Source organism: Camelus bactrianus, chromosome 23 (assembly GCF_048773025.1).
Source record: "Camelus bactrianus isolate YW-2024 breed Bactrian camel chromosome 23, ASM4877302v1, whole genome shotgun sequence".
Lineage (NCBI taxonomy): Eukaryota > Metazoa > Chordata > Mammalia > Artiodactyla > Camelidae > Camelus > Camelus bactrianus.
In genome coordinates this window covers 36,657,969-36,683,722 of record NC_133561.1, presented here as the reverse complement: position 1 = coordinate 36,683,722, position 25,754 = coordinate 36,657,969, and positions in this window count along the sequence as shown.

The following is a 25,754-nucleotide window of genomic DNA, read 5'->3' as shown; positions in this document are numbered from 1 at the left end:
GGGGAGGTACTTGCTCCAACTCAGTTTTACAGTGAAAACTGCAGGAACTTCAAACCGGCACTAGGAAACAGACTGAGAAACCAGAGTAAAAGTTTCTCCTGCAACACGTTCCCTTGGTTCTAGATGAACGAACGTCTCTCCACATGCTCAGTTCGAAGACATAAGTGTGTGTGAAAGCCGTCCTTCACCTAGCTTGTTGGGAATACAAAGTTTCTTTTCAGTTGCAAACTCCACTCCATACATATATATCGGGAGGTAATAGCTCCAACTCGGTTTTACTGTGAAAACTGCAGGAACTTCAAACCGGCACTAGGAAACAGACTGAGAAACCAGAGTAAAAGTTCCTCCTGCAACCCGTTCTCTTGGTGCTAGATGAACGAACGTCTCTCCACTTGCTCAGTTCTGAGAGATATGTGTGTGTGGATGCCGTCCTTCCCCTAGCTTGTTGGGAATACAAAGTTTCTTTTCAGTTGCAAACTCCACTCCATACATATATATGGGTAGGTACTAGCTCCAACTCGGTTTTACATTGAAAACTGCAGGAACTTCAAACAGGCTCTAGGAAACAGACTGAGAAACCAGAGTAAAAGTTTCTCCTGCAACCCGTTCCCTTGGTGCTAGATGAACGAACGTCTCTCCACATGCTCAGTTCTGACAGTTAAGTGTGTGTGAAAGCCGTTCTTCACCTAGCTTGTTGGGAATAAAAAGTTTTTTTTCAGTTGCAAACTCCACTCCATACATATATATGGGGAGGTACTAGCTCCAACTCGGTTTTACAGTGAAAACTGCAGGAACTACAAAACGGCACTAGGAAACAGACTGAGAAACCAGAGTAAAAGTTTCTCCTGCAAACCGTTCTCTTGGTTCTAGATGAACGAACGTCTCTCCACTTGCTCAGTTCTGAGAGATATGTGTGTGTGGATGCAGTCCTTCACCTAGCTTGTTGGGAACACAAAGTTTCTTTTCAGTTGCAAACTCCACTCCATACATATATATGGGGAGGTACTGGCTCCAACTCTGTTTTACAGTGAAAACTGCAGGAACTTCAAACCGGCACTAGGAAACAGACTGAGAATCCAGAGTAAAAGTTTCTCCTGCAACACGTTCCCTTGGTTCTAGATGAACGAACGTCTCTCCACATGCTCAGTTCGAAGAGATAACTGTGTGTGAAAGCCGTCCTTCACCTAGCTTGTTGGGAACACAAAGTTGCTTTTCAGTTGCAAACTCCACTCCATACATATATATCGGGAGGTACTAGCTCCAACTCGGTTTTACTGTGAAAACTGCAGGAACTTCAAACCGGCACTAGGAAACAGACTGAGAAACCAGAGTAAAAGTTTCTCCTGCAACCCGTTCCCTTGGTGCTAGATGAACGAACGTCTCTCCACATGCTCAGTTCTGACAGTTAAGTGTGTGTGAAAGCCGTTCTTCACCTAGCTTGTTGGGAACAAAAAGTTTCTTTTCAGTTGCAAACTCCACTCCATACATATATATGGGGAGGTACTAGCTCCAACTCGGTTTTACAGTGAAAACTGCAGGAACTACAAAACGGCACAAGGAAACAGACTGAGAAACCATAGTAAAAGATTCTCCTGCAACACGTTCTCTTGGTTCTAGATGAACGAACGTCTCTCCACTTGCTCAATTCTGAGAGATAAGTGTGTGTGAAAGCCGTCTTTCACCTAGCTTGTTGGGAACACAAAGTTTCTTTTCAGGTGCAAACTCCATTCCATACATATATATGGGGAGGTACTAGCTCCAACTCGGTTTTACAGTGAAAACTGCAGGAACTTCAAACCGGCACTAGGAAACAGACTGAGAAACCAGAGTAAAAGTTCCTCCTGCAACCCGTTCCCTTGGTGCTAGATGAACGAACGTCTCCCCACTTGCTCAGTTCTGAGAGATATGTGTGTGTGGATGAAGTCCTTCACCTACCTTGTTGGGAACACAAAGTTTCTTTTCAGTTGCAAACTCCACTCGATACATATATATGGGGAGGAACTGGCTCCAACTCGGTTTTACAGTGAAAACTGCAGGAACTTCAAACCGGCACTAGGAAACAGACTGAGAAACCAGAATAATAGTTTCCCCTGCAACCCGTTCCCTTGGTGCTAGATGAACGAACGTCTCTCCACATGCTCAGTTCTGAGAGATAAGTGTGTGTGAAAGCCATCCTTCACATAGCTTGTTGGGAACACAAAGTTTCTTTTCACTTGCAAACTCCACTCCATACATATACATGGGGAGGTACTAGCTCCAACTCAGTTTTACAGTGAAAACTGCAGGAACTTCAAACTGGCACTAGGAAACAGACTGAGAAACCAGAGTAAAAGTTTCTCCTGCAACCCGTTCCCTTGGTGCTAGATGAACGAACGTCTCTCCACATGCTCAGTTCTGAGAGATAAGTGTGTGTGAAAGCCGTCCTTCAACTAGCTTGTTGGGAACACAAAGTTTTTTTCAGTTGCAAACTCCATTCCATAAATATATATGGGGAGGTACTAGCTCCAACTCGGTTTTACAGTGAAAACTGCAGGAACTTCAAACCGGCACTAGGAAACAGACTGAGAAACCAGAGTAAAAGTTTCTCCTGCAAACTGTTCCCTTGGTGCTATATGAACGAACTTCTCTCCACTTGCTCAGTTCTGAGGGTTATGTGTGTGTGGTAGCCGTACTTCAGCTAACTTGTTGGGAACACAAAGTTTCTTTTCAGTTGCAAACTCCACTCCATACATATATATGGGGAGCTACTAGCTCCAACTCGGTTTTACAGTGAAAACTGCAGGAACTTCAAACCGGCACTAGGAAACAGACTGAGAATCCAGAGTAAAAGTTCCCCCTGCAACCCGTTCCCTTGGTGCTAGATGAACGAACGTCTCTCCACTTGCTCAGTTCTGAGAGTTATGTGTGTGTGGATGCAGTCCTTCACCTAGCTTGTTGGGAACACAAAGTTTCTTTTCAGTTGCAAACACCACTCCATACATATATATGGGGAGGTACTGGCTACAACTCGGTTTTACAGTGAAAACTGCAGGAACTTCAAACCGGCACTAGGAAACAGACTGAGAAACCAGAGTAAAAGTTTCTCCTGCAAACTGTTCCCTTGGTGCTAGATGAATGAACGTCTCTCCACTTGCTTAGTTCTGAGAGATATGTGTGTGTGGTAGCCGTACTTCACCTAACTTGTTGGGAACACAAAGATTCTTTTCAGCTGCAAACTCCACTCCGTACATATATATGGGGAGGTACTAGCTCCAACTCGGTTTTACAGTGAAAACTGCAGGAAATTTAAACCGGCAGTAGGAAACAGACTGAGAAACCAGAGTAAAAGTTTCTCCTGCAAACCGTTCCCTTGGTGCTAGATGAACGAACGTCTCACCACATGCTCAGTTCTGACAGTTAAGTGTGTGTGAAAGCCGTCCTTCACCTAGCTTGTTGGGAACACAAAGTTCCTTTTCAGTTGCAAACTCCACTCCATAAATATATATGGGGAGGTACTAGCTCCACTTCGGTTTTACTGTGTAAACTGCAGGAACTTCAAACCGGCACTAGGAAACAGACTGAGAAACCAGAGTAAAAGTTCCTCCTGCAACCCGTTCTCTTGGTGCTAGATGAACGAACGTCTCTCCACTTGCTCAGTTCTGAGAGATATGTGTGTGCGGATGCCGTCCTTCCCCTATCTTGTTGGGAACACAAAGTTTCTTTTCAGTTGCAAACTCCACTCCATACATATATATGGGTAGGTACTAGCTCCAACTCGGTTTTACATTGAAAACTGCAGGAACTTCAAACCGGCACTAGGAAACAGACTGAGAAACCAGAGTAAAAGATTCTCCTGCAACCCGTTCCCTTGGTGCTGGATGAACGAACGTCTCTCCACTTGCTCAGTTCTGAGAGATAAGTGTGTGTGAAAGCCGTACTTCACCTAGCTTGTTGGGAACACAAAGTTTTTTTCAGTTGCTAACTCCATTCCATACATATATATGGGGAGGTACTAGCTCCAACTCGGTTTTACAGTGAAAACTGCAGGAACTTCAAACCGGCACTAGGAAACAGACTGAGAAACCAGAGTAAAAGTTCCTCCTGCAACCCGTTCCCTTGGTGCTAGATGAACGAACGTCTCTCCACTTGCTCAGTTCTGAGAGATATGTGTGTGTGGATGCAGTCCTTCACCTAGCTTGTTGGGAACACAAAGTTTCTTTTCAGTTGCAAACTCCACTCCATACATATATATGGGGAGGTACTGGCTCCAACTCGGTTTTACAGTGAAAACTGCAGGAACTTCAAACCGGCACTAGGAAACAGACTGAGAAACCAGAATAAAAGTTCCTCCTGCAACCCGTTCCCTTGGTGCTAGATGAACGAACGTCTCTCCACTTGCTCAGTTCTGAGAGATATGTGTGTGTGGATGCAGTCCTTCACCTAGCTTGTTGGGAACACAAAGTTTCTTTTCAGTTGCAAACTCCACTCCATACATATATATGGGGAGGTACTGGCTCCAACTCGGTTTTACAGTGAAAACTGCAGGAACTTCAAACCGGCACTAGGAAACAGACTGAGAAACCAGAATAAAAGTTTCCCCTGCAACCCGTTCCCTTGGTGCTAGATGAACGAAAGTCTCTCCACATGCTCAGTTCTGAGAGATAAATGTGTGTGAAAGCCATTCTTCACATAGCTTTTGGGAACACAAAGTTTGTTTTCACTTGCAAACTCCACTCCATACATATATATGGGGAGGTACTAGCTCCAACTCAGTTTTACAGTGAAAACTGCAGGAACATCAAACTGGCACTAGGAAACAGACTGAGAAACCATAGTAAAAGTTTCTCCTACAACCCGTTCCCTTGGTGCTAGATGCACGAACGTCTCTCCACATACTCAGTTCTGAGAGATAAGTGTGTGTGAAAGCCGTCCTTCACCTAGCTTGTTGGGAACACAAAGTTTCTTTTCATTTGCAAACTCCACTCCATACATATATATGGGGAGGTACTAGCTCCAACTGGATTTTACAGTGAAAACTGCAGGAACTTGAAACCGGCACTAGGAAACAGACTGAGAAACCAGAGTAAAAGTTCCTCCTGCATCCCGTTCTCTTGGTGCTAGATGAACGAACGTCTCTCCACTTGCTCAGTTCTGAGAGATATGTGGGTGTGGATGCCGTCCTTCCCCTATCTTGTTGGGAACACAAAGTTTCTTTTCATTTGCAAACTCCACTCCATACATATATATGGGTAGGTACTAGCTCCAACTCGGTTTTACATTGAAAACTGCAGGAACTTCAAACCGGCTCTAGGAAACAGACTGGGAAACCAGAGTAAAATTTCTCCTGCTACACGTTCCCTTGGTGCTAGATGAACGAAAGTCTCTCCACATGCTCAGTTCTGACATTTAAGTGTGTGTGAAAGCCGTACTTCACTTAGCTTGTTGGGAACAAAAAGTTTCTTTTCAGTTGCAAACTCCACTCCATACATATATATGGGGAGGTACTAGCTCCAACTCGGTTTTACAGTGAAAACTGCAGGAACTTCAAACCGGCACTAGGAAACAGACTGAGAAACCAGAGTAAAAGATTCTCCTGCAACACGTTCCCTTGGTGCTGGATGAACGAACGTCTCTCCACTTGCTCAGTTCTGAGAGATAAGTGTGTGTGAAAGCCATCCTTCACATAGCTTGTTGGGAACACAAAGTTTCTTTTCATTTGCAAACTCCACTCCATACATATATATGGGTAGGTACTAGCTCCAACTCGGTTTTACATTGAAAACTGCAGGAACTTCAAACCGGCTCTAGGAAACAGACTGAGAAATCAGAGTAAAAGATCCTCCTGCAACCCGTTCCCTTGGTGCTAGATGAACGAACGTCTCTCCACTTGCTCAGTTCTGAGAGATATGTGTGTGTGGATGCATTCCTTCACCTAGCTTGTTGGGAACACAAAGTTTCTTTTCAGTTGCAAACTCCACTCCATACATATATATGGGGAGGTACTGGCTCCAACTCGGTTTTACAGTGAAAACTGCAGGAACTTCAAACCGGCACTAGGAAACAGACTGAGAAACCAGAATAAAAGTTTCCCCTGCAACCCTTTCCCTTGGTGCTAGATGAAAGAAAGTCTCTCCACATGCTCAGTTCTGAGAGATAAGTGTGTGTGAAAGCCATCCTTCACATAGCTTTTTGGGAACACAAAGTTTCTTTTCAATTGCAAACTCCACTCCATACATATATATGGGGAGGTACTAGCTCCAAATCGGATTTACAGTGAAAACTACAGGAACTTCAAAACGGCTCTAGGAAACAGACTGAGAAACCAGAGTAAAAGTTTCTCCTACAACCCGTTCCCTTGGTGCTAGATGAACGAAAGTCTCTCCACATACTCAGTTCTGAGAGATAAGTGTGTGTGAAAGCCGTCCTTCACCTAGCTTGTTGGGAACACAAAGTTTCTTTTCAGGTGCAAACTCCACTCCATACATATATATGGGGAGGTACTAGCTCCAACTCGTTTTTACTGTGAAAACTGCAGGAACATCAAACTGGCACTAGGAAACAGACTGAGAAACCAGAGTAAAAGTTCCTCCTTCAACCCGTTCTCTTGGTGCTAGATGAACGAACGTCTCTCCACTTGCACAGTTCTGAGAGATATGTGTGTGTTGATGCCGTCCTTCCCCTAGCTTGTTGGGAACACAAAGTTTCTTTTCATTTGCAAACGCCACTCCATACATATATATGGGTAGGTACTAGCTCCAACTCGGTTTTACATTGAAAACTGCAGGAACTTCAAAACGGCTCTAGGAAACAGACTGAGAGACCAGAGTAAAAGTTTCTCCTGCAAACCGTTCCCTTGGTGATACATGAACGAACGTCTCTCCACATGCTCAGTTCTGACAGTTAAGTGTGTGTGAAAGCCGTCCTTCACATAGCTTGTTGGGAACACAAAGTAACTTTTCACTTGCAAACTACACTCCATACATATATATGGGGAGGTACTAGCTCCAACTCTGTTTTACAGTGAAAACTGCAGGAACTTCAAACCGGCACTAGGAAACAGACTGAGAAACCAGAGTAAAAGTTTCTCCTGCAACCCGTTCCCTTGGTGCTAGATGAACGAAAGTCTCTCCACATGCTCAGTTCTGAGAGATAAGTGTGTGTGAAAGCCGTCCTTCACCTAGCTTGTTGGGAACACAAAGTTTTTTTCAGTTGCAAACTCCATTCCATACATATATATGGGGAGGTACAAGCTCCAACTCGGTTTTACAGTGAAAACTGCAGGAACATCAAACCGGCACTAGGAAACAGACTGAGAAACCAGAGTAAAATTTCTCCTGCAAACCGTTCCCTTGGTGCTAGATGAACGAACGTCTCTCCACTTGCTCAGTTCTGAGAGATATGTGTGTGTGGTAGCCGTCCTTCAGCTAACTTGCTGGGAACACAAAGTTTCTTTTCAGTTGCAAACTCCACTCCATACATATATATGGGGAGGTACTAGCTCCAACTCGGTTTTACAGTGAAAACTGCAGGAACTTCAAACCGGCACTAGGAAACAGACTGAGAATCCAGAGTAAAAGTTCCTCCTGCAACCCGTTCCCTTGGTGCTAGATGAACGAACGTCTCTCCATTTGCTCAGTTCTGAGAGATATGTGTTTGTGGATGCCGTCCTTCACCTAGCTTGTTGGGAACACAAAGTTTCTTTTGAGTTGCAACTCCACTCCATACATATATACGGGGAGGTACTAGCTCCAACTCAGTTTTACTGTGAAAACTGCAGGAACTTCAAACCGGCACTAGGAAACAGACTGAGAAACCAGAGCAAAATTTTCTCCTGCAACACGTTCCCTTGGTTCTAGATGAACGAACGTCTCTCCACTTGCTCAGTTCGAAGAGATAAGTGTGTGTGAAAGCCGTCCTTCAACTAGCTTGTTGGGAACACAAAGTTACTTTTCAGTTGCAAACTCCACTCCATACATATATATGGGGAGGTACAAGCTCCAACTCGGTTTTACTGTGAAAACTGCAGGAACTTCAAACCGGCACTAGGAAACAGACTGAGAAACCAGAGTAAAAGTTCCTCCTGCAACCCGTTCCCTTGGTGCTAGATGAACGAACGTCTCTCCACATGCTCAGTTCTGACAGTTAAGTGTGTGTGAAAGCCGTACTTCACCTAGCTTGTTGGGAACAAAAAGTTCCTTTTCAGTTGCAAACTCCACTCCATACATATATATGGGGAGGTACTAGCTCCAACTCTGTTTTACAGTGAAAACTGCAGGAACTTCAAACCGGCACTAGGAAACAGACTGAGAAACCAGAGTAAAAGATTCTCCTGCAACCCGTTCCCTTGGTGCTAGTTGAACGAACGTCTCTCCACTTGCTCAATTCTGAGAGATAAGTGTGTGTGAAAGCCGTCCTTCACCTAGCTTGTTGGGAACACAAAGTTTTTTTCAGTTGCAAACTCCATTCCATACATATATATGGGGAGGTACTAGCTCCAACTCGGTTTTACAGTGAAAACTGCAGGAACTTCAAACCGGCACTAGGAAACACACTGAGAAACCAGAGTAAAAGTTCCTCCTGCAACCCGTTCTCTTGGTGCTAGATGAACGAACGTCTCTCCACTTGCTCTGTTCTGAGAGATATGTGTGTGTGGATGCAGTCCTTCACCTAGCTTGTTGGGAACCCAAAGTTTCTTTTCAGTCGCAAACTCCACTCCATACATATATATGGGGAGGTACTAGCTCCAACTCTGTTTTACAGTGAAAACTGCAGGAATTTCAAACCGGCACTAGGAAACAGACTGAGAAACCAGAATAAAAGTTTCTCCTGCAACCCGTTCCCTTGGTGCTAGATGAACGAACGTCTCTCCACATGCTCAGTTCTGAGAGATATGTGTGTGTGGAAGCCGTCCTTCACTTAACTTGTTGGGAACACAAAGTTTCTTTTCAGTTGCAAACTCCACTCCATACATATATATGGGGAGGTACTAGCTCCAACTCGGTTTTACAGTGAAAACTGCAGGAACTTCAAACCGGCACTAGGAAACAGACTGAGAAACCAGAGTAAATGTTTCTCCTGCAACCCGTTCCCTTGGTTCTAGATGAACGAACATCTCTCCACATGCTCAGTTCTAAAAGATAATTGTGTGTGAAAGCCGTCCTTCACCTAGCTTGTTGGGAACACAAAGTTTCTTTTCAGTTGCAAACTCCACTCCATACATATATATGGGGAGGTACTAGCTCCAACTCGGTTTTACTGAGAGAACTGCAGGAACTTCAAACCGGCACTAGGAAACAGACTGAGAAACCAGAGTAAAAGTTCCTCCTGCAACCCGTTCTCTTGGTGCTAGATGAACGAACGTCTCTCCACTTGCTCAGTTCTGAGAGATATGTGTGTGTGGATGCCGTCCTTCACCTAGCTTGTTGGGAACACAAAGTTTCTTTTCAGTTGCAAACTCCACTCCATACATATATATGGGTAGGTACTAGCTCCAACTCGGTTTTACATTGAAAACTGCAGGAACTTCAAAACGGCTCTAGGAAACAGACTGAGAAACCAGAGTAAAAGTTTCTCCTGCAACCCGTTCCCTTGGTGCTAGATGAACGAAAGTCTCTCCACATGCTCAGTTCTGATAGATAAGTGTGTGTGAAAGCCGTCCTTCACCTAGCTTGTTGGGAACACAAAGTTTTTTTCAGTTGCAAACTCCATTCCATACATATATATGGGGAGGTAAAAGCTCCAACTCGGTTTTACAGTGAAAACTGCAGGACTTCAAACCGGCACTAGGAAACAGACTGAGAAACCAGAGTAAAATTTCTCCTGCAAACCGTTCCTTTGGTGCTAGATGAACGAACGTCTCTCCACATGCTCAGTTCTGAGAGATATGTGTGTGTGGTAGACGTCCTTCAGCTAACTTGTTGGGAACACAAAGTTTCGTTTCAGTTGCAAACTCCACTCCATACATATATATGGGGAGGTACTAGCTCCAACTCGGTTTTACAGTGAAAACTGCAGGAACTTCAAACCGGCACTAGGAAACAGACTGAGAATCCAGAGTAAAAGTTCCTCCTGCAACCCGTTCCCTTGGTGCTAGATGAACGAACGTCTCTCCACTTGCTCAGGTCTGAGAGATATGTGTGTGTGGATGCCGTCCTTCACCTAGCTTGTTGGGAACACAATGTTTTTTTCAGTTGCAAACTCAATTCCATACATATATATGGGGAGGTATTAGCTCCAACTCGGTTTTACAGTGAAAACTGCAGGAACTTCAAACCGGCACTAGGAAACAGACTGAGAAACCAGAGTAATAGTTTCTCCTGCAACCCGTTCCCTTGGTTCTAGAGGAACGAACGTCTCTCCACATGCTCAGTTCTAAAAGATAATTGTGTGTGAAAGCCGTCCTTCACCTAGCTTGTTGGGAACACAAAGTTTCTTTTCAGTTGCAAACTCCACTCCATACATATATATGGGGAGGTACTAGCTCCAACTCGGTTTTACAGTGAAACCTGCAGGAACTTCAAACCGGCACTAGGAAACAGACTGAGAATCCAGAGTAAAAGTTCCTCCTGCAACCCGTTCCCTTGGTGCTAGATTAACGAACGTCTCTCCACTTGCTCAGTTCTGAGAGATATGTGTGTGTGGATGCCGTCCTTCACCTAGCTTGTTGGGAACACAAAGATTCTTTTCACTTGCAAACTCCACTCCATACATATATATGGGGAGGTACAAGCTCCAACTCGGTTTTACAGTGAAAACTGCAGGAACTTCAAACCAGCACTAGGAAACAGACTGAGAAACCAGAGTAAAATTTCTCCTGCAAACCGTTCCCTTGCTGCTAGATGAACGAACGTCTCTCCACTTGCTCAGTTCTGAGAGATATGTGTGTGTGGTAGCCGTCCTTCAGCTAACTTGTTGGGAACACAAAGTTTGTTTACAGTTGCAAACTCCACTCCATACATATATATGGGGAGGTACTAGCTCCAACTAGGTTTTACTGTGAAAACTGCAGGAACTTCAAACCGGCACTAGGAAACAGACTGAGAAACCAGAGTAAAAGTTCCTCCTGCAACCCGTTCCCTTGGTGCTAGATGAACGAACGTCTCTCCACTTGCTCAGTTCTGAGAGATATGTGTGTGTGGATGCCGTCCTTCACCTAGCTTGTTGGGAACACAAAGATTCTTTTCACTTGCAAACTCCACTCCATACATATATATGGGGAGGTACAAGCTCCAACTCGGTTTTACAGTGAAAACTGCAGGAACTTGAAACCAGCACTAGGAAACAGACTGAGAAACCAGAGTAAAATTTCTCCTGCAAACCGTTCCCTTGCTGCTAGATGAACGAACGTCTCTCCACTTGCTCAGTTCTGAGAGATATGTGTGTGTGGTAGCCGTCCTTCAGCTAACTTGTTGGGAACACAAAGTTTCTTTACAGTTGCAAACTCCACTCCATACATATATATGGGGAGGTACTAGCTCCAACTCGGTTTTACTGTGAAAGCTGCAGGAAATAGAAACCGGCACTAGGAAACAGACTGAGAAACCAGAGTAATAGTTCCTCCTGCAACCCGTTCTCTTGGTGCTAGATGAACGAACGTCTCTCCACTTGCTCAGTTCGGAGAGATATGTGTGTGTGGATGCCGTCCTTCCCCTAGCTTGTTGGGAACACAAAGTTTCTTTTAAGTTGCAAACTCCAATCCATACATATATATGGGTAGGTACTAACTCCAAATCGGTTTTACATTGAAAACTGCAGGAACTTCAAACCGGCTCTAGGAAACAGACTGAGAAACCAGAGTAAAAATTTCTCCTGCAACCCGTTCCCTTGGTGCTAGATGAACGAACGTCTCTCCACATGCTCTGTTCTGACAGTTAAGTGTGTGTGAAAGCCGTACTTCACCTAGCTTGTTGGGAACAAAAAGTTCCTTTTCAGTTGCAAACTCCACTCCATATATATATATGGGGAGGTACTAGCTCCAACTCTGTTTTACAGTGAAAACTGCAGGAACTTCAAACCGGCACTAGGAAACAGACTGAGAAACCAGAGTAAAAGATTCTCCTGCAACCCGTTCCCTTGGTGCTAGTTGAACGAACGTCTCTCCACTTGCTCAATTCTGAGAGATAAGTGTGTGTGAAAGCCGTCCTTCACCTAGCTTGTTGGGAACACAAAGTTTCTTTTCAGGTGCAAACTCCATTTCATACATATATATGGGGAGGTACTAGCTCCAACTCGGTTTTACAGTGAAAACTGCAGGAACTTCAAACCGGCACTAGGAAACAGACTGAGAAACCAGAGTAAAAGTTCCTCCTGCAACCCGTTCTCTTGGTGCTAGATGAACGAACGTCTCTCCACTTGCTCAGTTCTGAGAGATATGTGTGTGTGGATGCAGTCCTTCACCTAGCTTGTTGGGAACACAAAGTTTCTTTTCAGTCGCAAACTCCACTCCATACATATATATGGGGAGGTACTAGCTCCAACTCGGTTTTACAGTGAAAACTGCAGGAATTTCAAACCGGCACTAGGAAACAGACTGAGAAACCAGAGTAAAAGTTTCCCTGCAACCAGTTCCCTTGGAGCTAGATGAACGAACGTCTCTCCACATGCTCAGTTCTGAGAGATATGTGTGTGTGGAAGCCGTCCTTCACTTAACTTGTTGGGAACACAAAGTTTCTTTTCAGTTGCAAACTCCACTCCATACTTATATATGGGTAGGTACTAGCTCCAACTCGGTTTTACAGTGAAAACTGCAGGAACTTCAAACCGGCTCTAGGAAACAGACTGAGAAACCAGAGTAAAAGTTTCTCCTGCAACTGGTTCCCTTGGTGCTAGATGAACGAACGTCTCTCCACATGCTCAGTTCTGAGAGATAAGTGTTTGTGAAAGCCGTCCTTCACCTAGCTTGTTGGGAACACAAAGTTTTTTTCAGTTGCAAACTCAATTCCATACATATATATGGGGAGGTATTAGCTCCAACTCGGTTTTACAGTGAAAACTGCAGGAACTTCAAACCGGAACTAGGAAACAGACTGAGAAACCAGAGTAATAGTTTCTCCAGCAACCCGTTCCCTTGGTTCTAGATGAACGAACGTCTCTCCACATGCTCAGTTCTAAAAGATAATTGTGTGTGAAAGCCGTCCTTCACCTAGCTTGTTGGGAACACAAAGTTTCTTTTCAGGTGCAAACTCCACTCCATACATATATATGGGGAGGTAATAGCTCCAATTCGGTTTTACTGTGAGAACTGCAGGAACTTCAAATCGGCACTAGGAAACAGACTGAGAAACCAGAGTAAAAGTTCCTCCTGCAACCCGTTCTCTTGGTGCTAGATGAACGAACGTCTCTCCACTTGCTCAGTTCTGAGAGATATGTGTGTGTGGATGCCGTCCTTCACCTAGCTTGTTGGGAACACAAAGTTTCTTTTCACTTGCAAACTCCACTCCATACATATATATGGGGAGGTACTAGCTCCAACTCAGTTTTACAGTGAAAACTGCAGGAACTTCCAACCGGCACTAGGAAACAGACTGAGAAACCAGAGTAAAAGTTTCTCCTGCAACCCGTTCCCTTGTTGCTAGATGAACGAACTTCTCTCCACATGCTCAGTTCTGAGAGATAAGTGTGTGTGAAAGCCATCCTTCACATAGCTTGTTGAGAACTCAAAGTTTTATTCAGTTGCAAACTCCATTCCATACATATATATGGGGAGGTACAAGCTCCAACTCGGTTTTACAGTGAAAACTGCAGGAACTTCAAACCGGCACTAGGAAACAGACTGAGAAACCAGAGTAAAATTTCTCCTGCAAACCGTTCCTTTGGTGCTAGATGAACGAACGTCTCTCCACTTGCTCAGTTCTGAGAGATATGTGTGTGTGGTAGCCGTAATTCAGCTAACTTGTTGGGAACACAAAGTTTCTTTTCAGTTGCAAACTCCACTCCATACATATATATGGGGAGGTACTAGCTCCAACTCGGTTTTACAGTGAAAACTGCAGGAACTTCAAACCGGCACTAGGAAACAGACTGAGAATCCAGAGTAAAAGTTCCTCCTGCAACCCGTTCCCTTGGTGCTAGATGAACGAACGTCTCTCCACTTGCTCAGTTCTGAGAGATATGTGTGTGTGGATGCCGTCCTTCACCTAGCTTGTTGGGAACACAAGGATTCTTTTCACTTGCAAACTCCACTCCATACATATATATGGGGAGGTACAAGCTCCAACTCGGTTTTACAGTGAAAACTGCAGGAACTTCAAACCGGCACTAGGAAACAGACTGAGAAACCAGAGTAAAATTTCTCCTGCAAACCGTTCCCTTGCTGCTAGGTGAACGAACGTCTCTCCACTTGCTCAGTTCTGAGAGATATGTGTGTGTGGTAGCCGTCCTTCAGCTAACTTGTTGGGAACACAAAGTTTCTTTACAGTTGCAAACTACACTCCATACATATATATGGGGAGGTACTAGCTCCAACTCGGTTTTACTGTGAAAACTGCAGGAACTTCAAACCGGCACTAGGAAACAAACTGAGAAACCAGAGTAAAAGTTCCTCCTACAACCCGTTCTCTTGGTGCTAGATGAACGAACGTCTCTCCACTTGCTCAGTTCTGAGAGATATGTGTGTGTGGATGCCGCCCTTCCCCTAGCTTGTTGGGAACACAAAGTTTCTTTTCAGTTGCAAACTCCAATCCATACATATATATGGGTAGGTACTAGCTCCAAATCGGTTTTACATTGAAAACTGCAGGAACTTCAAACCGGCTCTAGGAAACAGACTGAGAAACCAGAGTAAAAGTTTCTCCTGCAACCCGTTCCCTTGGTGCTAGATGAACGAACGTCTCTCCACATGCTCTGTTCTGACAGTTAAGTGTGTGTGAATGCCGTACTTCACCTAGCTTGTTGGGAACAAAAAGTTTCTTTTCAGTCGCAAACTCCACTCCATACATATATGGGGAGGTACTAGCTCCAACTCGGTTTTACAGTGAAAACTGCAGGAATTTCAAACCGGCACTAGGAAACAGACTGAGAAACCAGAATAAAAGTTTCTCCTGCAACCCGTTCCCTTGGTGCTAGATGAACGAACGTCTCTCCACATGCTCAGTTCTGAGAGATATGTGTGAGTGGAAGCCGTCCTTCACTTAACTTGTTGGGAACACAAAGTTTCTTTTCAGTTGCAAACTCCACTCCATACTTATATATGGGTAGGTACTAGCTCCAACTCAGTTTTACAGTGAAAACTGCAGGAACTTCAAACCGGCTCTAGGAAACAGACTGAGAAACCAGAGTAAAAGTTTCTCCTGCAACTGGTTCCCTTGGTGCTAGATGAACGAACGTCTCTCCACAGGCTCAGTTCTGAGAGATAAGTGTTTGTGAAAGCCGTCCTTCACCTAGCTTGTTGGGAACACAAAGTTTTTTTCAGTTGCAAACTCAATTCCATACATATATATGGGGAGGTACTAGCTCCAACTCGGTTTTACAGTGAAAACTGCAGGAACTTCAAACCGGCACTAGGAAACAGACTGAGAAACCAGAGTAAAAGTTCCTCCTGCAACCCGTTCTCTTGGTGCTAGATGAACGAACGTCTCTCCACTTGCTCAGTTCTGAGAGATATGTGTGTGTGGATGCAGTACTTCACCTAGCTTGTTGGGAACACAAAGTTTCTTTTCAGTCGCAAACTCCACTCCATACATATATATTGGGAGGTCCTAGCTCCAACTCGGTTTTACAGTGAAAACTGCAGGAATTTCAAACCGGCACTAGGAAACAGACTGAGAAACCAGAGTAAAAGTTTCTCCTGCAACCCGTTCTCTTGGTGCTAGATGAACGAACGTCTCTCCACTTGCTCAGTTCTGAGAGATACGTGTGTGTGGATGCCGTCCTTCACCTAGCTTGTTGGGAACACAAAGTTTCTTTTAAGTTGCAAACTCCACTCCATACATATATATGGGTAGGTACTAGCTCCAACTCGGTTTTACATTGAAAAGTGGAGGAACTTCAAAACGGCTCTTGGAAACAGACTGAGAAACCAGAGTAAAAGTTTCTCCTGCAACCCGTTCCCTTGGTGCTAGATGAACGAACGTCTCTCGACATGCTCAGTTCTGACAGATAAGTGTGTGTGAAAGCCGTCCTTCACCTAGCTTGTTGGGAACACAAAGTTTCTTTTCACTTGCAAACTCCACTCCATACATATATATGGGGAGGTACTAGCTCCAACTCAGTTTTACAGTGAAAACTGCAGGAACTTCCAACCGGCACTAGGAAACAGACTGAGAAACCAGAGTAAAAGTTTCTCCTGCAACCCGTTCCCTTGGTGCTAGATGAACGAACGTCTCTCCACATGCTCAGTTCTGAGAGATAAGTGTGTGTGAAAGCCATCCTTCACATAGCTTGTTGAGAACTCAAAGTTTTATTCAGTTGCAAACTCCATTCCATACATATATATGGGGAGGTACAAGCTCCAACTTGGTTTTACAGTGAAAACTGCAGGAACTTCAAACCGGCACTAGGAAACAGACTGAGAAACCAGAGTAAAATTTCTCCTGCAAACCGTTCTTTTGGTGCTAGATGAACGAACGTCTCTCCACTTGCTCAGTTCTGAGAGATATGTGTGTGTGGTAGCCGTAATTCAGCTAACTTGTTGGGAACACAAAGTTTCTTTTCAGTTGCAAACTCCATTTCATACATATATATGGGGAGGTACTAGCTCCAACTCGGTTTTACAGTGAAAACTGCAGGAACTTCAAACCGGCACTAGGAAACAGACTGAGAATCCAGAGTAAAAGTTCCTCCTGCAACCCGTTCCCTTGGTGCTAGATGAACGAACGTCTCTCCACTTGCTCAGTTCTGAGAGATATGTGTGTGTGGATGCCGTCCTTCACCTAGCTTGTTGGGAACACAAAGATTCTTTTCACTTGCAAACTCCACTCCATACATATATATGGGGAGGTACAAGCTCCAACTCGGTTTTACAGTGAAAACTGCAGGAACTTCAAACCGGCACTAGGAAACAGTCTGAGAAACCAGAGTAAAATTTCTCCTGCAAACCGTTCCCTTGCTGCTAGGTGAACGAACGTCTCTCCACTTGCTCAGTTCTGAGAGATATGTGTGTGTGGTAGCCGTCCTTCAGCTAACTTGTTGGGAACACAAAGTTTCTTTACAGTTGCAAACTCCACTCCATACATATATATGGGGAGGTACTAGCTCCAACTCGGTTTTACTGTGAAAACTGCAGGAACTTCAAACCGGCACTAGGAAACAAACTGAGAAACCAGAGTAAAAGTTCCTCCTGCAACCCGTTCTCTTGGTGCTAGATGAACGAACGTCTCTCAACTTGCTCAGTTCTGAGAGATATGTGTGTGTGGATGCCATCCTTCCCCTAGCTTGTTGGGAACACAAAGTTTCTTTTCAGTTGCAAACTCCAATCCATACATATATATGGGTAGGTACTAGCTCCAAATCGGTTTTACATTGAAAACTGCAGGAACTTCAAACCGGCTCTAGGAAACAGACTGAGAAACCAGAGTAAAAGTTTCCCCTGCAACCCGTTCCCTTGGTGATAGATGAACGAACGTCTCTCCACATGCTCTGTTCTGACAGTTAAGTGTGTGTGAAAGCCGTACTTCACCTAGCTTGTTGGGAACAAAAAGTTCCTTTTCAGTTGCAAACTCCACTCCATACATATATATGGGGAGGTACTAGCTCCAACTCTTTTTTACAGTGAAAACTGCAGGAAATTCAAACCGGCACTAGGAAACAGACTGAGAAACCAGAGTAAAAGTTTCTCCTGCAACCCGTTCCCTTGGTGCTAGTTGAACGAACGTCTCTCCACTTGCTCAATTCTGAGAGATAATTCTGTGTGAAAGCCGTCCTTCACCTAGCTTGTTGGGAACACAAAGTTTTTTTCAGTTGCAAACTCCATTCCATACATATATATGGGGAGGTACTAGCTCCAACTCGGTTTTACAGTGAAAACTGCAGGAACTTCAAACCGGCACTAGAAAACAGACTGAGAAACCAGAGTAAAAGTTCCTCCTGCAACCCGTTCTCTTGGTGCTAGATGAACGAACGTCTCTCCACTTGCTCAGTTCTGAGAGATATGTGTGTGTGGATGCAGTCCTTCACCTAGCTTTTTGGGAACACAAAGTTTCTTTTCAGTCGCAAACTCCACTCCATACATATATGGGTAGGTACCAGCTCCAACTCGGTTTTACATTGAAAAGTGGAGGAACTTCAAAACGGCTCTTGGAAACAGACTGAGAAACCAGAGTAAAAGTTTCTCCTGCAACCCGTTCCCTTGGTGCTAGATGAACGAACGTCTCTCGACATGCTCAGTTCTGACAGATAAGTGTGTGTGAAAGCCGTCCTTCACCTAGCTTGTTGGGAACACAAAGTTTCTTTTCACTTGCAAACTCCACTCCATACATATATATGGGGAGGTACTAGCTCCAACTCAGTTTTACAGTGAAAACTGCAGGAACTTCCAACCGGCACTAGGAAACAGACTGAGAAACCAGAGTAAAAGTTTCTCCTGCAACCCGTTCCCTTGGTGCTAGATGAACGAACGTCTCTCCACATGCTCAGTTCTGAGAGATAAGTGTGTGTGAAAGCCATCCTTCACATAGCTTGTTGAGAACTCAAAGTTTTATTCAGTTGCAAACTCCATTCCATACATATATATGGGGAGGTACAAGCTCCAACTTGGTTTTACAGTGAAAACTGCAGGAACTTCAAACCGGCACTAGGAAACAGACTGAGAAACCAGAGTAAAATTTCTCCTGCAAACCGTTCTTTTGGTGCTAGATGAACGAACGTCTCTCCACTTGCTCAGTTCTGAGAGATATGTGTGTGTGGTAGCCGTAATTCAGCTAACTTGTTGGGAACACAAAGTTTCTTTTCAGTTGCAAACTCCATTTCATACATATATATGGGGAGGTACTAGCTCCAACTCGGTTTTACAGTGAAAACTGCAGGAAATTCAAACCGGCACTAGGAAACAGACTGAGAATCCAGAGTAAAAGTTCCTCCTGCAACCCGTTCCCTTGGTGCTAGATGAACGAACGTCTCTCCACTTGCTCAGTTCTGAGAGATATGTGTGTGTGGATGCCGTCCTTCACCTAGCTTGTTGGGAACACAAAGATTCTTTTCACTTGCAAACTCCACTCCATACATATATATGGGGAGGTACAAGCTCCAACTCGGTTTTACAGTGAAAACTGCAGGAACTTCAAACCGGCACTAGGAAACAGACTGAGAAACCAGAGTAAAATTTCTCCTGCAAACCGTTCCCTTGCTGCTAGGTGAACGAACGTCTCTCCACTTGCTCAGTTCTGAGAGATATGTGTGTGTGGTAGCCGTCCTTCAGCTAACTTGTTGGGAACACAAAGTTTCTTTACAGTTGCAAACTCCACTCCATACATATATATGGGGAGGTACTAGCTCCAACTCGGTTTTACTGTGAAAACTGCAGGAACTTCAAACCGGCACTAGGAAACAAACTGAGAAACCAGAGTAAAAGTTCCTCCTGCAACCCGTTCTCTTGGTGCTAGATGAACGAACGTCTCTCAACTTGCTCAGTTCTGAGAGATATGTGTGTGTGGATGCCATCCTTCCCCTAGCTTGTTGGGAACACAAAGTTTCTTTTCAGTTGCAAACTCCAATCCATACATATATATGGGTAGGTACTAGCTCCAAATCGGTTTTACATTGAAAACTGCAGGAACTTCAAACCGGCTCTAGGAAACAGACTGAGAAACCAGAGTAAAAGTTTCCCCTGCAACCCGTTCCCTTGGTGATAGATGAACGAACGTCTCTCCACATGCTCTGTTCTGACAGTTAAGTGTGTGTGAAAGCCGTACTTCACCTAGCTTGTTGGGAACAAAAAGTTCCTTTTCAGTTGCAAACTCCACTCCATACATATATATGGGGAGGTACTAGCTCCAACTCTTTTTTACAGTGAAAACTGCAGGAAATTCAAACCGGCACTAGGAAACAGACTGAGAAACCAGAGTAAAAGTTTCTCCTGCAACCCGTTCCCTTGGTGCTAGTTGAACGAACGTCTCTCCACTTGCTCAATTCTGAGAGATAATTCTGTGTGAAAGCCGTCCTTCACCTAGCTTGTTGGGAACACAAAGTTTTTTTCAGTTGCAAACTCCATTCCATACATATATATGGGGAGGTACTAGCTCCAACTCGGTTTTACAGTGAAAACTGCAGGAACTTCAAACCGGCACTAGAAAACAGACTGAGAAACCAGAGTAAAAGTTCCTCCTGCAACCCGTTCTCTTGGTGCTAGATGAACGAACGTCTCTCCACTTGCTCAGTTCTGAGAGATATGTGTGTGTGGATGCAGTCCTTCACCTAGCTTTTTGGGAACACAAAGTTTCTTTTCAGTCGCAAACTCCACTCCATACATATATGGGGAGGTACTAGCTCCAACTCGGTTTTACAGTGAAAACTGCAGGAATTTCAAACCGGCACTAGGAAACAGACTGAGAAACCAGAATAAAAGTTTCTCCTGCAACCCGTTCCCTTGGTGCTAGATGAACGAACGTCTCTCCACATGCTCAGTTCTGAGAGATATGTGTGAGTGGAAGCCGTCCTTCACTTAACTTGTTGGGAACACAAAGTTTCTTTTCAGTTGCAAACTCCACTCCATACTTATATATGGGTAGGTACTAGCTCCAACTCAGTTTTACAGTGAAAACTGCAGGAACTTCAAACCGGCTCTAGGAAACAGACTGAGAAACCAGAGTAAAAGTTTCTCCTGCAACTGGTTCCCTTGGTGCTAGATGAACGAACGTCTCTCCACAGGCTCAGTTCTGAGAGATAAGTGTTTGTGAAAGCCGTCCTTCACCTAGCTTGTTGGGAACACAAAGTTTTTTTCAGTTGCAAACTCAATTCCATACATATATATGGGGAGGTACTAGCTCCAACTCGGTTTTACAGTGAAAACTGCAGGAACTTCAAACCGGCACTAGGAAACAGACTGAGAAACCAGAGTAAATGTTTCTCCTGCAACCCGTTCCCTTGGTTCTAGATGAACGAACATCTCTCCACATGCTCAGTTCTAAAAGATAATTGTGTGTGAAAGCTGTCCATCACCTAGCTTGTTGGGAACACAAAGTTACTTTTCAGTTGCAAACTCCACTCCATACATATATATGGGGAGGTACTAGCTCCAACTCGGTTTTACTGTGAGAACTGCAGGAACTTCAAACCGGCACTAGGAAACAGACTGAGAAACCATAGTAAAAGTTCCTCCTGCAAACCGTTCTCTTGGTGCTAGATGAACGAACGTCTCTCCACTTGCTCAGTTCTGAGAGATATGTGTGTGTGGATGCCGTCCTTCACCTAGCTTGTTGGGAACACAAAGTTTCTTTTCAGTTGCAAACTCCACTCCATACATATATATGGGTAGGTACTAGCTCCAACTCAGTTTTACATTGAAAACTGCAGGAACTTCAAAACGGCTCTAGGAAACAGACTGAGAAACCAGAGTAAAAGTTTCTCCTGCAACCCGTTCCCTTGGTGCTAGATGAACGAACGTCTCTCGACATGCTCAGTTCTGACAGTTAAGTGTGTGTGAAAGCCGTCCTTCACATAGCTTGTTGGGAACACAAAGTTTCTTTCCACTTGCAAACTCCACTCCATACATATATATGGGGAGGTACTAGCTCCAACTCAGTTTTACAGTGAAAACTGCAGGAACTTCAAACCGGCACTAGGAAACAGACTGAGAAACCAGAGTAAAAGTTTCTCCTGCAACCCGTTCCCTTGGTGCTAGATGAACGAAAGTCTCTCCACATGCTCAGTTCTGATAGATAAGTGTGTGTGAAAGCCGTCCTTCAACTAGCTTGTTGGGAACACAAAGTTTTTTTCAGTTGCAAACTCCATTCCATACATATATATGGGGAGGTACAAGCTCCAACTCGCTTTTACAGTGAAAACTGGAGGAACTTCAAACCGGCACTAGGAAACAGACTGAGAAACCAGAGTAAAATTTCTCCTGCAATCCGTTCCTTTGGTGCTAGATGAACGAACGTCTCTCCACTTGCTCAGTTCTGAGAGATATGTGTGTGTGGTAGACGTCCTTCAGCTAACTTGTTGGGAACACAAAGTTTCGTTTCAGTTGCAAACTCCACTCCATACATATATATGGGGAGGTACCAGCTCCAACTCGGTTTTAATGTGAAAACTGCAGGAACTTCAAACCGGCACTAGGAAACAGACTGAGAATCCAGAGTAAAAGTTCCCCTGCAACCCGTTCCCTTGGTGCTAGATGAACGAACGTCTCTCCACTTGCTCAGTTCTGAGAGATATGTGTGTGTGGATGCCGTCCTTCACCTAGCTTGTTGGGAACACAAAGTTTTTTTCAGTTGCAAACTCAATTCCATACATATATATGGGGAGGTATTAGCTCCAACTCGGTTTTACAGTGAAAACTGCAGGAACTTCAAACCGGCACTAGGAAACAGACTGAGAAACCAGAGTAAATGTTTCTCCTGCAACCCGTTCCCTTGGTTCTAGATGAACGAACGTCTCTCCACATGCTCAGTTCTAAAAGATAATTGTGTGTGAAAGCCGTCCTTCACCTAGCTTGTTGGGAACACAAAGTTTCTTTTCAGATGCAAACTCCACTCCATACATATATATGGGGAGGTAATAGCTCCAATTCGGTTTTACTGTGAGAAATGCAGGAACTTCAAATCGGCACTAGGAAACAGACTGAGAAACCAGAGTAAAAGTTCCTCCTGCAACCAGTTCTCTTGGTGCTAGATGAACGAACGTCTCTCCACTTGCTCAGTTCTGAGAGATATGTGTGTGTGGATGCCGTCCTTCACCTAGCTTGTTGGGAACACAAAGTTTCTTTTCAGTTGCAAACTCCACTCCATACATATATATGGGTAGGTACTAGCTCCAACTCGGTTTTACATTGAAAAGTGGAGGAACTTCAAAACGGCTCTTGGAAACAGACTGAGAAACCAGAGTAAAAGTTTCTCCTGCAACCCGTTCCCTTGGTGCTAGATGAACGAACGTCTCTCGACATCCTCAGTTCTGACAGTTAAGTGTGTGTGAAAGCCGTCCTTCACATAGCTTGTTGGGAACACAAAGTTTCTTTTCACTTGCAAACTCCACTCCATACATATATATGGGGAGGTACTAGCTCCAACTCAGTTTTACAGTGAAAACTGCAGGAACTTCAAACCGGCACTAGGAAACAGACTGAGAAACCAGAGTAAAAGTTTCTCCTGCAACCCGTTCCCTTGGTGCTAGATGAACGAACGTCTCTCCACATGCTCAGTTCTGAGAGATAAGTGTGTTTGAAAGCCATCCTTCACATAGCTTGTTGAGAACACAAAGTTTTTTCAGTTGCAAACTCCATTCCATACATATATATGGGGAGGTACAAGCTCCAACTCGGTTTTACAGTGAAAACTGCAGGAACTTCAAACCGGCTCTAGGAAACAGACTGAGAAACCAGAGTAAAAGTTCCTCCTGCAACCCGTTCTCTTGGTGCTAGATGAACGAACGTCTCTCCACTTGCTCAGTTCTGAGAGATATGTGTGTGTGGATGCAGTCCTTCACCTAGCTTTTTGGGAACACAAAGTTTCTTTTCAGTCGCAAACTCCACTCCATACATATATGGGGAGGTACTAGCTCCAACTCGGTTTTACAGTGAAAACTGCAGGAATTTCAAACCGGCACTAGGAAACAGACTGAGAAACCAGAATAAAAGTTTCTCCTGCAACCCGTTCCCTTGGTGCTAGATGAACGAACGTCTCTCCACATGCTCAGTTCTGAGAGATATGTGTGAGTGGAAGCCGTCCTTCACTTAACTTGTTGGGAACACAAAGTTTCTTTTCAGTTGCAAACTCCACTCCATACTTATATATGGGTAGGTACTAGCTCCAACTCAGTTTTACAGTGAAAACTGCAGGAACTTCAAACCGGCTCTAGGAAACAGACTGAGAAACCAGAGTAAAAGTTTCTCCTGCAACTGGTTCCCTTGGTGCTAGATGAACGAACGTCTCTCCACAGGCTCAGTTCTGAGAGATAAGTGTTTGTGAAAGCCGTCCTTCACCTAGCTTGTTGGGAACACAAAGTTTTTTTCAGTTGCAAACTCAATTCCATACATATATATGGGGAGGTACTAGCTCCAACTCGGTTTTACAGTGAAAACTGCAGGAACTTCAAACCGGCACTAGGAAACAGACTGAGAAACCAGAGTAAATGTTTCTCCTGCAACCCGTTCCCTTGGTTCTAGATGAACGAACATCTCTCCACATGCTCAGTTCTAAAAGATAATTGTGTGTGAAAGCTGTCCATCACCTAGCTTGTTGGGAACACAAAGTTACTTTTCAGTTGCAAACTCCACTCCATACATATATATGGGGAGGTACTAGCTCCAACTCGGTTTTACTGTGAGAACTGCAGGAACTTCAAACCGGCACTAGGAAACAGACTGAGAAACCATAGTAAAAGTTCCTCCTGCAAACCGTTCTCTTGGTGCTAGATGAACGAACGTCTCTCCACTTGCTCAGTTCTGAGAGATATGTGTGTGTGGATGCCGTCCTTCACCTAGCTTGTTGGGAACACAAAGTTTCTTTTCAGTTGCAAACTCCACTCCATACATATATATGGGTAGGTACTAGCTCCAACTCAGTTTTACATTGAAAACTGCAGGAACTTCAAAACGGCTCTAGGAAACAGACTGAGAAACCAGAGTAAAAGTTTCTCCTGCAACCCGTTCCCTTGGTGCTAGATGAACGAACGTCTCTCGACATGCTCAGTTCTGACAGTTAAGTGTGTGTGAAAGCCGTCCTTCACATAGCTTGTTGGGAACACAAAGTTTCTTTCCACTTGCAAACTCCACTCCATACATATATATGGGGAGGTACTAGCTCCAACTCAGTTTTACAGTGAAAACTGCAGGAACTTCAAACCGGCACTAGGAAACAGACTGAGAAACCAGAGTAAAAGTTTCTCCTGCAACCCGTTCCCTTGGTGCTAGATGAACGAAAGTCTCTCCACATGCTCAGTTCTGATAGATAAGTGTGTGTGAAAGCCGTCCTTCAACTAGCTTGTTGGGAACACAAAGTTTTTTTCAGTTGCAAACTCCATTCCATACATATATATGGGGAGGTACAAGCTCCAACTCGCTTTTACAGTGAAAACTGGAGGAACTTCAAACCGGCACTAGGAAACAGACTGAGAAACCAGAGTAAAATTTCTCCTGCAATCCGTTCCTTTGGTGCTAGATGAACGAACGTCTCTCCACTTGCTCAGTTCTGAGAGATATGTGTGTGTGGTAGACGTCCTTCAGCTAACTTGTTGGGAACACAAAGTTTCGTTTCAGTTGCAAACTCCACTCCATACATATATATGGGGAGGTACCAGCTCCAACTCGGTTTTAATGTGAAAACTGCAGGAACTTCAAACCGGCACTAGGAAACAGACTGAGAATCCAGAGTAAAAGTTCCCCTGCAACCCGTTCCCTTGGTGCTAGATGAACGAACGTCTCTCCACTTGCTCAGTTCTGAGAGATATGTGTGTGTGGATGCCGTCCTTCACCTAGCTTGTTGGGAACACAAAGTTTTTTTCAGTTGCAAACTCAATTCCATACATATATATGGGGAGGTATTAGCTCCAACTCGGTTTTACAGTGAAAACTGCAGGAACTTCAAACCGGCACTAGGAAACAGACTGAGAAACCAGAGTAAATGTTTCTCCTGCAACCCGTTCCCTTGGTTCTAGATGAACGAACGTCTCTCCACATGCTCAGTTCT